Here is a 14481-nt window from a genome sequence, read left to right as displayed (position 1 = left end):
ACATGCTCATTCTGACCTTTTCTGAAAGTAACGAGTACAATTTATTCATTGTAGCTTTCAAATATATAGAAAATTATTTAGACTAGAACAATCTTTCTCTTTTTCCAATGTTCTTCCTAGTAATGTTTTATTTATTATTATTTTAGTAGTAATGTTTCCTATATACTATTCCTACACTATTTACCATTTGGCTGGTGTTTTTTGGTCCCAACAGGTCAAAAAACTCTATAGGTGACTCCTATAGGTTGAACACTCTATAGGTGACTCCTAAACCCTTTCCTAGGTTGTGACAATTATTTCAGTGTTTGTCATTTACAACACAGGTATTTCCCCACGAGGATTACCTTGCACAGATCCACACACAAGCTCAACAGTACTCTTCTGGCCACTCTGTGAGTCTCCAGTGATCTTCTGGTTCATAACTTCAGCTCAACATTTGACTACATAAGCATGATTAGTACCATCCACACACTCTGAAAAATCATTATGCATTTTCTCTTTTATTTTTGATAAACACATGAAAAATTCTAGGTTCTGTTCCAATCTCACTTCAATCTTTAAAATCTAGCCTGTGCTTGGGAAAATTTCCAGGCCTTTGGTCAACCAGCCAATCAACTATAGCTTGTTGAGAATGAGCGTTATGTGTAGGGGATTGTAGAGATGAGAGTATTTATGTCTGACCAGCTTGTTGAGACTGGAGGTTTGAGTCATAATTTTCGGCTCACAGGATGCCCCTGAGTGCCTGCCTAGGGACATAAATAATACTGACAGTTCAGCAGTTCTCCATGAAGCACAGTGTTCCTATAAAATTAAAGTTTTTAATTTGGTCACTAGGACACAATTTCATTCCACCCCTTCCTAACGGCTTAGCTTCGCCTCTTCTGTTAGTAGTTCTGCTATATCCTGTTTATCTACTCACCCGTTTCAAAAGAAATTTGGGAGTTGGAATCCCCCTCTAGCTTTTTCTCCAAGGGTAATTCTGGAGAAGAGCACATTTTTCCTTGTCTTAAAAAAAAAAATTCAGAAATGAATAATTAGCAACATCAAGTGCCAGCACTGAGTAACTCTTATTCTTTCAACGGCCTCTCAGTATTGTGTTTGGATCCCCCTCAAAGCAGCTCTTCCTTTGCTTGGGAAGCCAGTCTGATTTCTGATTGTTCCTGACCTAGAACATTCTCAGAAGCCTTGCTTGGGCCAACAGAGCATCGTCTCCAGCCTCCCTGGAGGCCCTGACCCTGCCTGGAAAGCTCTCTGCATTTCCTCAGAAGGCGTCCCCACTGGTCCTCCACAAGGGTGTTTCTAGTCGAATCCTCTCCTTTACAAGACGTGAACACAAAACAAGGTGAACTGTGGCCTCCAGGACAGATTACCTGGTGGGAATCAGGGCTCTGTGTGACCTCGGACAAGTTAGTTAACCTGTTTCCATCCTTCCCTTTCCTCAGTTTCATATAATAATAACAATAATAATTAATAATAATAGAACAGCCCTCATAGGGCTGTTCAGAAGATTGGATGAATTCATATAGATGAAATGCTTGGAAAAGAGCAGTACATTGCAAGTGTTAGTAATTGTTAGTATTATTTAGAGAAAGTAGAATAACCCCTCAACTCCTGCACAAATCTATGAACTAACTTGCATTCACTTTCACTTACACCCTTTTCTCCCCTCTTTTGCTAAGTTGTTTTAGGATGTCTAAGATTAGTTCTACCCCATACCTCAGACTCATCCTATGACCCCCTGCCCCCCGCTGCTTTCTCAGGGACCTCCTGCATTGTAACCTAGCGCGCCCTGTCTTCCTACATCTTAAATCCCACCCCCTTCAATATAATTTCTCTCAGCATCGAACATACTCAAGATTTTCTCACTTAAAAAAATAAAAATAATCTCTTTGAACTCCTACTCACCTAAATGACTACTTCATCTCTCACAAGATTTCATCTCTGCAAAGATGAAATGCCTGGAAAAGTTTTCTCTCCTCTCTGACTCTCCCTCGCCTCCCACCGTGCCTCAGCCTCACAGTCTGGTCACAGTTCCCTTTCTCCACTGAAATACCTCTCAGCCATGTCTGTCCTTCTCCTTCCAGAACAGTAAAGTTGGAAGAAACCCCGAAGGTCATCACTTGAATTCCTTAATCACACAATGAGAGTGAACAGGGGTCAGAACTCAGACATTCTGATTACTATTTTAGTGTTCTTTTCCTAATGCAAAAAGTCTTTTCAAAAAGGAACACAATTAAGGCAAGTTCTTTTTATCCCCCTGAAGTATGGGAATGCTTGTAGTTCAAAGATTTTAGAGTTAAATGATTTGTGGGCTATGCCATTAACAAAGCCACCACAGCCAGGCCAGAAAGAGGGATGCCTCATTGGCAAGCCCAGCTCATTCTGCCAAGAACTCCATGCCACCTCCAGGGCGCCCCCAGAATGGGCACTGGGCTTGTGCAATGTGGGAATCTCCAGTAATTTCGCTGAACTTTCTCTTTGATCCTATGTCAACCTATCCTGGTACCAGAAGAACAATTGGTGGTAAACCATGCTATTTATAGGCACCTATTCTCCTTCAGTATGATTTCTTATGAAATCAAAGAAAATGATTTTGTCCAGTTTCCTCTTTGGAGTTAAACTACTGGCAGAGCCCAATCCAGTGAGACTTTCAAACATCCTCTTGCCCTCATCAGGGGACCTTCAATTCCATCATCTCCTGGTACTCTAACTGGAGAGACTCCATCCCCCTAGTAAACCCCAGCTCAATCTCACAATCTGATTTCACTACTCCCTGCAACTGGGTTGCTGAGCCTTGCGGAGACCTAGGAGGCATTAAACAGTGTAATTAATTGATTTCAAGAGGCTACCATAAGAAATATATAGATATCATACATAGTGCTAGATCTTTAAGATTTATGATCTAGTTGGGGAGACAAGATGAACACAAGTGAATTAATTAAAGAGCAGTAAATGGTAATGTACATATAATCTCTGTTAGCAAATGATCAACATACAAATAAAAAGCTCCAATAGTTGAACAAGCTCAGAAGTACTTAAGCCTGATGCCAGAAGTCCTGACCTCTAGACTCTTAACTGCTACTACATTCTGCGATCTTGCCTCCACTTGCTGAAACTTCCTTCCCCCTCCCCTACTTACATCACTGAGGGAAATGTTTACTTCAGATATGCTTGATTGGAACTTGAATTCATTTTACTCCAAGAAACAGTTGTTAGGAATGATGTAAAACAGTTGTTAGACTTGATGTAAATGACGTAAATTATAGGTTAAATGGGCTTTTGTGAACTATTTATAACTATTTCTTTGGCAAAGCTGCTCTGAATACAATATGACCTGCTTTCCAGGTAAGTGTCAAAACACACACCCTTCTTTCAGGTTCAAATACTCAAAACTAAGAACACAGGAAGGATATCCCACCTGCTCCATGATGTTCTTCCTCATCAGCAATGTTGATTCTCTTAATGTTTCATGCAAATAGTAACTACAGATGTATGGAGCAATAAAGCATAGTGGGTCACACGTTCTTTATTTTCAAGGAGACTGGCACTCCTCCACTTCCTCGGGGTCTTTTCCTGTTCAAGGGCAAGAGGACTCAAAGCACTTCGGGAAACCTGACAAGGGGCTGCAATGCTTTGTGCACAGCCCCAGCTCTTGAGGTAGGGAGATGAATGAGCTATCTTGGTTTGCACTCTTGGCCTAACCTGAGCAAGACAGCTTTTAGAAGAGATACTGTTTATATCTTGAGGCTGCTAATTAATACAAGTGGAGTCAGAACCGAGAGGCACAAATGCCCAGCGTGCTGCTTGGCTGTGCTGCTCCACGTGTGCTCCGCGGATCAGCGGCATCCGCCTCACCCGGGCACTATACCCAGAATCAGAACCTCTGAGGTGAGGCCCAAGTATCTGGTCTTTCACAAGCTCTCCCAGTGATTTTTATGCACACAGAAGAGCCGTGTCTTCTCTCAGCTCTGTGGGCCTGGCGTCAGTGGGATCTGCTGGGACTTGCAAAGACCTCTTTGCTCCCAGAGCTAGTGCCCCACCTGGCTGTGCTGGGTCGAGCAGTCGGCTGAGCGCAGGGCCTGCACAGAACAGGCTCTCAGGACCTGTGACATGAATGAATGTGGCGTGACCCCTGTGTATTTTCTGCTTCCCCTTACACTCTATGAACTTCTAGCTACCTGTTACAGACTGAATTTTGTATTAGCCCCCAATGCATATGTTGAAGGGCTAATCCCTAGTACCTCAGAAAGTAACTGTATCTGGAGATAAAGTGTATAAAGAGGTAATTCCGTTAAAATGCAGTCATTAGAGTGGACCCAATCTGATGCAGTTGGTGTCCTTAGAAGAAGAGGAGATCAGGACACAGACGCACACAGAGGAAAGACCATAAAAAGCCACCAGCATGAAGACGGAGTCAAGGAGAGAGGCCATGGAAGAAACAAACCCTGCTGACACCTTGATCCTGGACTTCTAACTTCTAGGACCGTGAGAGACTAAATCTGTTGTTGAAGTCACCCAGCCTGTGGCACTTTGTTGCGGCAGCCTCGGTACACTGATACACTACCTTGCCTCGCCCTCACACACCAGGAGTGGTTTACCCTGAGCTCTGTCCAAAGTGCTCATTCCCAGAGCAATACAGCACTGACCTTTAGAGAGGGGCGGGTGCATGAGATTTTCTGCAGTGGGCCGTTTGCGTGGAGCCTGTACCCAGTCCTGACCCAGGTGACAGCGTGCCCTTCTGTGCTCTGATGTCCACCTGGGGAGCAAGTACCACAGCCGCTTAACCCACAGGGGTCTAGTGTTTGCTGCTAAGCACATGCGCTGTGCTTGGTCTGGGGGAAACGCCCTCCCTCTGGGTCTGCATCTCCAACAATAATGACCTTCATACCAACAACATTTCTCTCTGGCTCACAGGGTTGTTGAAAAAGTCAAGTGAGGTAACAGACAAGTGAGCATTAAAATGCACTGTCGATGGAAGGTGGAGAGTGGCTATTGTTTTCACTTTATTATTAAGCTTATTATTAGTAAACCTGCTCTAGTGCAACAGCTTAGGCAGAGCAACAGCTGGGAGCCCCGAGGGCCATCTGCTTCACTCCACACAGTCACCTGGCAGAATTTAAGGGCCCTCGGCTTCAACCCAGCAGCCACACATTTGGAAACTTGCCGAAGGGTCATGTAAACATATTTGTACTTTGTATTTGTCACTAGATATTCACCCCAACTTCAGAGTGTATGCGTGTACTTCAAATCTGAGCAGCCCATGTTAATTCATCTATAAAGTGGGTTCCATCTCACCTATCTCCTTAATTTTAATCATATTCCTTCCTATTCTCATTAAAAAATGCCTGTATCTTGGATCAATATGGATACAATTTGATTGAAGATAAAGGCCCCTTATTTCCAAGTTTAAGTCATCAGAACAAAGAAATCATATCAAGAACCGTGTTCAGCCAGGAAATGCAGCAGATTGAGTGCTAAGTGACACCAGACAAAACAAGGGAATGTTTTGAGAGATCATTGGTGGAGTTTAGACTCAAAGAGTTCTATTTAATTCAAACCACATAACAAATGATAGTGATATCATTAGAATAAATATCCCACATGGGCCAACCCTTTCCCTCCCATATCATAGCACTGACATCATTTTTGCATATTATATCAATGGCATTTTCCATATTCTGCTGAAAGGTCACAATTCTGTCAGTAATGAGATTCAGCCCCCAGTCAAGCTGTTCCAAGACACCACCGCCCATTTCCAAAACAATTTTGAGGGCGGCTTCCCAGCAGTATGAATTCCAGAGAGCAGATGTCTCCTTGGGGGTGAGCCACAAGTTGGATAGGGGAGTCCACTCCAGATTACTGTGGTCCTCAGAGGGGTGGCCAGGCCCCCTAGGAGGACACTAGCAACATGTAATACGCAGGAGGCTGGGGCTTCCACAAAGCAGGTGGAGGAAATCCAGAAGGGGCTCAGTGGCACCGTCTCCCTGGGCTGACCCTTGAATCCTTGCTAGTACGGCCATGTTTGTCAAGCAGTGAATCCCTAAAACAAGACTGATAGGCATTATTTGTCAAAAGATCGAGAGTGCTTTAGAGGGAAGCAGTGATAGAGGCCTGGTTCTGTTCCTTGCATAGGTACGTGGCTTTAAGCTAATTGTCTAACCTCTGTGAGCCTCAGTTTCCCGAGCCATGAGACAGTGATGACAATGATCCTTCCCTCATAGGGTTGTTGTGAGGATTATGAGATAGTGCATTTCGGTAAGCCCTCCATGATTGTGGCTGCTATTATCACCATTAATGGGGATTTTAGGGTTGGGCTGAACTTGAATATCCGCAGCAACAGGGAATGACCATCCCTCTTGTACCCAGCTGCAGGAGAAGTGTAAGGTGCATTTGACACTTGTTGAGTTTGGTGACTCTTAGAACAGAAGGGGAGGAAAGAGCATCTTTGTGAGCACGCATTAGAATCCTCAGAGGCTATGTAATCAAGTTACATGTCTTTATCTCTTTGTAAATGTATATCTGTGCATGGGTCCATTCTGAGCTCATTTGTTCAGTCAATAAGATTTATTTTTATTCCCCCTTCTGCTGAGACTACCCACTACTTATATTTATATTAACAACCCCACTTTCCCTTCCTCCAGTATCCAGTGACTTCTCCATTCCCATCTGAGCCAGATACAAAGGCGTGTGTTTAGATCATTTCCATATTAGTGTGAATTAAAGCAACATGTTAGCTTTCCCAGGAGTGATGGCCTTTCCAAAGAGAATGCACAGGAGAAAGAAGATCTTTTGATTATATATCGGGGGAATGACATAGACATAGACTATCTTGATTTCAGTGGGGCAATTGACAAAAGCTCTTACAATATCCATGTGGAAGATATGGAGAAATACAGACCAGAAGAAAACACAATTCTATTTATAACTGTATTTATAACTGGTTCAATGTCCCTGACCAAAAAACGCTTTTTAGGGAAAGAAGGCACAAGAGGGTAGTGTCCCTGCAGAGGGTCACAGGGCTCCTTCTAAGGCTACATCCTGGCCAACATTCTTTTCAATAATCTGAGGGAAAACACAGATGGCCTGCTGACCAGGCTCCCAGATGGTTGGGCTCATAGCTGATATATTTTGATGATCAAGACTATCCCATGCTCTTATGTGACCTGATAGCATGGCATGATGGCCTAGTAGTTCTCATTCATTGTGGCCCTCCTTAGCACAGGTAATGTGCCAGGAAATGTGCACATATTATCTCCACCCCTGAAAAATATGGACTATTGACTGGATCCTAAAGCTAAATGGAAGGACAGAACTGGAATTGGAATTCAGATCCATGTGACTCCATAGTCTATGCTTCTTCATGACCTACTCAGTTTATGCTAAGTTCTGCAGTTCCCTTTAAAATACAAATATACAAATTGTATGTGGAGGGGAAAGGTGTCTAGCAGAGGGTCTGGAACATACAAATGCAGAAGTATTTGCAGGAGGAAAAATAGGGATGAGTAGGAGGCAGGAAGAGAGGGAGAGACAACATCGGCTTTAATCTGTGCAAGCAATCATGACCAATGGGAAACAGCTGATGGCATTTAGTTTGGCAAATGGAGCCACACTAGTTCTCTTCAAATATTTCAAGGGCTGTTATGTGGAAGAAATATTAACTGTAACCCAGGGAGGTGGATTTAATTCAACGTGAGCTGGAACTTTCTAAAATAATGAGCATTGTTTGCACATGCGGCAGCCTCCCTCCTGAGCTGGTGTCTTGTCCCTGGAGCTCCCCAGGCAGGACCAGATCATGCTCAGGGAGGTGGCAGAGCCAAGCTGTAGGGCAGGTGCCCTGGGCCAGAAGGCCTTTATGTTATGAGGGTCATAGTAGCCTTCCAGATACTTCAGTGCTTGGCTTGGGGACACATTGCAGAGCAGAGGGAGTTCTGTTCTATCCTTCACATTGCACACAGGTTTCTGCCTCCTCCACTTGAATGTGCAAAAATTATAAGTATGAGATAAAGATGGCCCTTCATTTTACCAAATGCCAGCAAAACAGTGGCTTAATTTAGGTCTTTGAAGAAAAGAGCTAAAAATCCCTCAAGCAGCTTCTGGGGAAAAGAAAAACCCTCGAAAGTACAGCAGGGGTGCTTTAGGGAGCACAAAATAGGCTTTGTTCTGTGGCTGCAAGCCTGTGCCAGAGGAGCAGTGAGCAAATGGAAAAACGTCCTGACAGACCCTGTTTATCCCCCATGCCACCCTACATTATTCACAGATTCTTACACAGACTTTCTTGCTGGTATGCTCATGCTGATAAATTTGAACTAACTACATGGAGAGTTTTTTTTTTTTTTTTTCAAGGCAGTAAACCAGGAAGAGCTTTAGACATTCTTTTAGTTACTGGAATACTAACAATGAAATACACCAAGAGCACAGCCTTCTTGATTATTTCCTAATTTTCTTTTTATGCTGATTCCAGCCTAGAGACCCTGCCAGATGCAGAAAGCTTCCTTCACGACAGCACAAATAGTTTCCATTTCCCAGCTGAGAGCCAGCATCCAAGAGGATCTTCTGATTTGAAACTGAATGAAACAAAAGATGGCCCAGAACTCGGCTGCAGCCAGGAAACAGAGGCTCACAAGCCAGAAGACCTCTGCAATGTCCCAGAAATCCCCACAGGGCAGAAAGAGGGCACACTGGCTACTCTATGTAAGTAAGCATGCTTCCAGCCTTCCAGCTCTTTTTCTAACAAATATTTCTGCAGGTTCTTGGTGAAACTTCGTAAAAATCCATTCCACATTATACTACCAATGGTATGCCCTTGGTCTTACTCTCTGCAGGTACCTTTACAAGATTTCATAAGTTCATCATCCCATCATTTATTTCTTCATTTACTTCTTTCATTTATTATTCAGGAAATATATATTGAGCATCTCATAATGCATTCATTTCTCTAACATTGCTTGAGCACCTATCACAAGCAAGAATATGGGGTTGGGGCTAAAGAGATTAATACACCAGTTTCTTCTCAGTACAGTGCCCTCCCATGTTGAACCCTTACTATATGCTCTACACATTTTAAGAGCTTTCACCTACATGCAAAATGTTCTCAACTGTGTATTTCCAACTCTGCTTTCCAGAGCCACAAGTCAGATTTCAACATGCCTGCTAGGTTCAGTCTCAGTCATGACAATCCCACTGAGAGCTAAATAAACTTTGATATGTTCAGAGCTGAACTCGTGTGCTATTTCTCTAAGCCTACTCTGTTTCATGACTTTCTATTTTGGTTACACATTACCATCTCTGCATTACATGGGCTGAGGCTAAGATGTCTTTGAAGTTCCTTTCCCATTTATCCAAGACAATAGCAACTTTCACCTCCAAAATATCTCTCGAACATTTGTTTTGGTCCATTTCTATTGCTGTGATTCAAGGACAGGACAGGAGCCCTGCAGTTCTTACCTGGACTATTGCAGTAGACTTTCACTTGGCCTTCCCACCTTGATATGACCAAACTCTGGTACTTGGCCACCAGAATCATCTCCCTAATTCACATTTTCACAATTTACTCTTGTACCCACTATCTATAAGATACTGTCCTAGGATGGCATGTCCTCTATAATGTTGCTGTATCTTCCACCATTCCCCAGTCTTCTCCATACCCACTCAAACTGGTCAAATTCCCTTTGCCAGATTCTCTGCAGGCCTGCCTGCCTCCATGCCTTTTCTTATGCTGCTCCCCCTGCCTGCTGTCCCCTTTCCCGTTTGCCTGCAGAAACTCTCCCAGACTTAGCCTTCTGGAGCCGGTCCTCCACGGAACCTTCTTGCCACCTCTCTGGTGATAAGTGCTCCCTCCTTCCCTGAATTTTCATCACACTGATCACATCTCTCAGGTTCATGAAACACTAGTTTGTATCTCATTTCCCCTTTCAGCTTCTGATCTTCATGGGGTCATCACTCTGCTAAACACATCATTGAAAGGGAAATGTTAATTCGGACAATGGGGTAAATGGACAAAACCTTTTTCATGAAAAGGAGTAGAGAATGAAAGATCAAAGATACAACAAAGGACGTGCTAGAAAAAAGAACCTCATAGAACAGGTTGCTTCTGACTGCTCAGGGAAGAAGGAGTAGCAGAGGAAATGTTCAGGGAGTGGTGTGTGTGATGGGGGCAGTACTCCTGCTGTGACAAGCAAGGGGAACGCAGAGAGGAGAGGAATGCATGCCCCTTGCTCTGTGATGTGGGCAAGTCACACTGTGAGCCTGTTTACTCCTTTGTGTGGAGTATATGAAATAAGGTGCGGGCCGTGCACAGACCCTGGCTCCAGTCCCTGGTTCCCGGTTTGCAGGTAGTCACCTTTTCATTGTCCTCACATGACTCATTGGTGTTTCTCCTCATAAGGGCACTAATCCTATTGAATTGGGGCCCACCCTTATGATTTTGTTTAACCTTAATTTCTTCTGTAAAAGCCCAGTGTCTTGCCAATGGGTTTCAGCCCGGACAAGTTCACTATGGATTCAATGACGCCAAAGAAATGACAATGGAACGTTCTTGGTGAAAAAGTTTATACCCAACTTTATTCCAATGGTGACAGGTCAATCACTAAAATCCTGTCCACTCAGAGCAAGTCTGCGTGCAGCAAGCTGGTCTCTGCCCCTGGGCCTCTCTGCCCCCATAGCCATCCTCTGGGCCTCTGTCCTTGGCGCTGTCACCACTCCAGCCTCTGATCTCATGCAGCCTTGCAGCTGTGCCACCATGTCACCCAGAGCACTGGGAAGGGGCTCTCTATATAGAGTCAATAACAATGTATTGCCCACACGTGTGTAGTGAGCTAGCTGACCAGGGCCAGGTGAGAATCCTGGCCAGGGAACCTTCACTTTATCCACACCCAGGCTCTAAATATAGTCACACTGATGGTTAGGTCTCCAACATAGGAATTCTGTGCAGATACAAACATTCAGTCCCTAACAATATATGATATCTCATCATGAGTTAGAAATGCCAACAAGCATGTAGATTAAGAGTAGGCCCATTACTTGGCTCCTAATACAGTTTCTCTTTCATCTCCTGTCTCCAGATAAAGATACAAATGAATAAGTTATGAGATGAATGAAAATATTCGTCTCACACATTTTTTTCTTTCTTGATTTTAATGTGATTCTTCATTCTTTTGCTAATAAATACATTTTATTTTATTCAATATTACATATTTACCTGAAAACAACATAAATTCTAATTTGATTTTTTTGATTGCTTATGTCCACCTTACCTCATTCCAAGTAGAAGTGTTTAAGGAGGTTTACAGAAATGCAGTAGCATTTTTAAATGAAATGATGGAAAGAGAAAACAAGTATGAGAAAAGAAGGTGGAGTCAAGAGTAAAGTTAGAACACAAAATATTTGCTATAAACTCCTGGGCAAGGCCCACAAAAGACCCTTGGTTTGAGGCTGAGCTCCCTAGTAGCTAAAGCAAAAAGATAATCAGGTAAATAGGCATTCTGTGCTGATGTTAACAGTAAGTCCACGTTCTTTGAAGGCTGACCAAGAGGGAGGGAAGAGGGAAAGGATAGAGTTGACATATTCTTAAGTCAATTTTAAAAGCTCTCAGAAACAGACTAACCACAGGTGTGCAGAGAGCATACCCATGGGTAAGGACAAGATTTCCTTATGAAGACCGCCCTTCTTGACATAGAGCATAGCTTCTCAAGCTTTAGCATGCAAAAGAATCACCTGTGGTAGTTTGTGAAACTACAGCAGATTGCGGAGTCCTTCTCCAGCGATCTTAGGTCAGGAAATCAAGGGTGGAACCTAGGAATCTGTACATTTAGCAAGTTTTTCAGGTGATGCTAATTCTGGTTGTTCATGGACCACACTTCGAGAAACACTAAGAGAGAGCTTGTCTGTAATAACTTTGCAAGAAAATTTTTCAAAGCAAAATGTACAAATTGCTTTCTGTGTGAAGACATGTAGATGTATGTGTGTGTGTGTGTGTGTGTGTGTGTACATATACACATACACATGCATACATAAAGAGTCCATAGAAATCTAATTTTAAGTAAGGCTACTTCCTGGTTAACCTTCCAACATAAACCAGTTGTAAAATATATCTCTAGGAAGCTAAATAAGTTGATTTGCTGGACGTGGATTTTGGCTAAACGCCAGTTAAAGCTCCCAGGTATTTTTCACATGAGTTACCCTTGAGTTATTGATTTTTTTAAATTCAATTACAGGACTCCACATTTATACTTGTAATTTTCCACTCAGGATTCCATTTGATTGGCTGGCCTGTGTCCAAGGAGTTGGCCCTATTTGCCCAATACTCTAAACAGCTGAATTCATAAAGGACACCCCTACATTTAAGTCTGTGGAAAATCTATCAAAGCCAGTCAATTTTCTTGAATTGACAATGAACAACATATTCTATTTAAATATTTTTCTTCCTAAATTTAATTTCTTATCCAGGCAATTAAAAACTAAAAAACTAACTTTGTGCTTCTTGAAATCTCTTGGTACCTGAAGGGCAATAACTGTGTCCAATTCATCTTTAGGTGTCTCCTGTCTATAGTAAGAGAGAGCAACAAATAATTGCTAAGTGGGGTAGTAAAGAAGGAATGAATTCATGTATAAATGTAGTAGTTTAGTGTCTTGCCAATGGGTTTCAGCCCCAGGCAAGTTTGCTATGGATTCAATGTGACCAAAGAAAATGACAGCAAACGTTCCTTGGGGTGAAAGGGTTTATTACCGGCTTGTTCTCTGGGCGGTAGGTCAAGCACTAGCATCTCTGCCTCTGCCCAGAGTGCTGGGCCGAGCTCTCTATATAGCACAACAATAGCTTATTGCCTAAGGGTGTGGAAGTGGTAGCCCAGCAACAGGCCAGTTACATCATCAGGTGGTTTAAGTTCAGTGAGGATCCTCGCCATAGGAACCCCAACTTCCCCACATTTATTTTTTTTATTTTTATTTTTTATTGAAGGGTAGTTGACAACAGTATTGCATTACATTAGTTTCAGGTGTACAACACAGTGATTCAACATTTATATACATGATAATTCTAGGTACCAGGTATCACCATACCAAATTGTTACAATATTTTGACTTTATTCCTTATGCTATACATTACATCCCGGTTACTTATTTATTTTACAATTGGAAGTGTGTTTATATATATATATATATATATTTTGTGAGGGCATCTCTCATATTTATTGATCAAATAGTTGTTAACCACAATAAATTTCTGTATAGGGGGGTCAATACTCAATGCACAATCATTAATCCACCCCAAGCCTAATTTTCGTCAGTCTCCAATCTTCTGATGCATAATGAACAAATTCTTACATGGAGTACAAATTCTTACATAGTGAATAAGTTACATGGTGAACAGTGCAAGGGCAGTCATCACAGAAGCTTTCGGTTTTGTTCATGCATTATGAACTATACACAGTCAGTTCAAATATGAATATTCATTTGATTTTTAAACTTGATTTATATATGGATACCACATTTCTCTATTATTATTATTTTTAATAAAATGCTGAAGTGGTAGGTAGATACGAGATAAAGGTAGAAAACAGAGTTTAGTGTTGTAAGAGAGCAAATGTAGATGATCAGGTGTGTGCCTGTAGACTATGTGTTAATCCGAGCTAGACGAGGGCAATAAAACATCCATGTATGCAGAAGATTTCTCTCAGAACATGAGGGGGGAGGTTCTAAGCCTCACCTCTGCTGCTCCCCATTTTCTCACCACATGGCCCCCTGCGACTGTGCCTGTCTTAGGTTGTTCCTCCCTTGAGGAATCTTACCCGTCTCTGGCTAACCAGTCATCTTCCGGGGCCATACAGGGAAATGTTAAGTTGGTAAGTGAGAGAGAAGCCTTATTGTTTGAAAAGGTTAGCTTTTTACTTCTTTGCATATTTATGCCCTGTGGCTTCTATGCCCAGCATTTGTCTTGAGGTGTCTTTACCACTTGGAAGAATTATGATACTCGGTAAATTCGACATGCGGCACGAGTTCTATTTAAAGGTTGTGATTAGGTAGGAAGAAGAAAAGCTATAGAAGTAGCAGGCAGAAGAAAACCTGGGAAGATTGATTATTTCTTTGACATATCTTCTTGTAGAGTAACTTCAGCATGGATAGGTTTTAAACTACTAATTAAATTGTGCACACACATTAACATAATAGGAATATAGTTACCTAACCAAAGCATACCTGTAATTACCAGCCATCTCCAGTGAAACCAAGAAAACCAGTTAGGCACCTTAGGCATTTGTGAAAACTTATCTATGATATGGTGGATATTGTCCGACTGAACTTAAACAGTCTGAGAGAATTCAGATAAACTAGAACAACCCATTCCTGGGGACTGTTCATATCCCATATGTTCTTTTAACGATAAATAGTCTGTGGTTGTAAGATTTTGGAGTGCTACAATTTGCACTTCTCCTAATTCTTGGTTGAGTTACAACAGTATAGATCCAGTCCAATTTTTGTTTTACTGTA

At 42.3% G+C, this 14481-nt stretch overlaps 1 long non-coding RNA gene across 1 annotated transcript in view; it reads left to right on the top strand.

Moving 5' to 3' along the window:
• Positions 1-9175, top strand: part of LOC130679928 (uncharacterized) — a 76703-nt gene extending 67528 nt beyond the window's left edge. Inside the window, exon 3 of the long non-coding RNA XR_008992923.1 lies at positions 8462-9175. This is a non-coding gene — a long non-coding RNA (uncharacterized LOC130679928). The remainder of the gene's footprint in view (positions 1-8461) is intronic.
• The last annotated feature ends 5306 nt before the right edge of the window (positions 9176-14481 follow it).

Source organism: Manis pentadactyla, chromosome 12, assembly GCF_030020395.1.
Source record: "Manis pentadactyla isolate mManPen7 chromosome 12, mManPen7.hap1, whole genome shotgun sequence".
Lineage (NCBI taxonomy): Eukaryota > Metazoa > Chordata > Mammalia > Pholidota > Manidae > Manis > Manis pentadactyla.
This window is presented reverse-complemented; position numbering and strand designations above follow the sequence as displayed.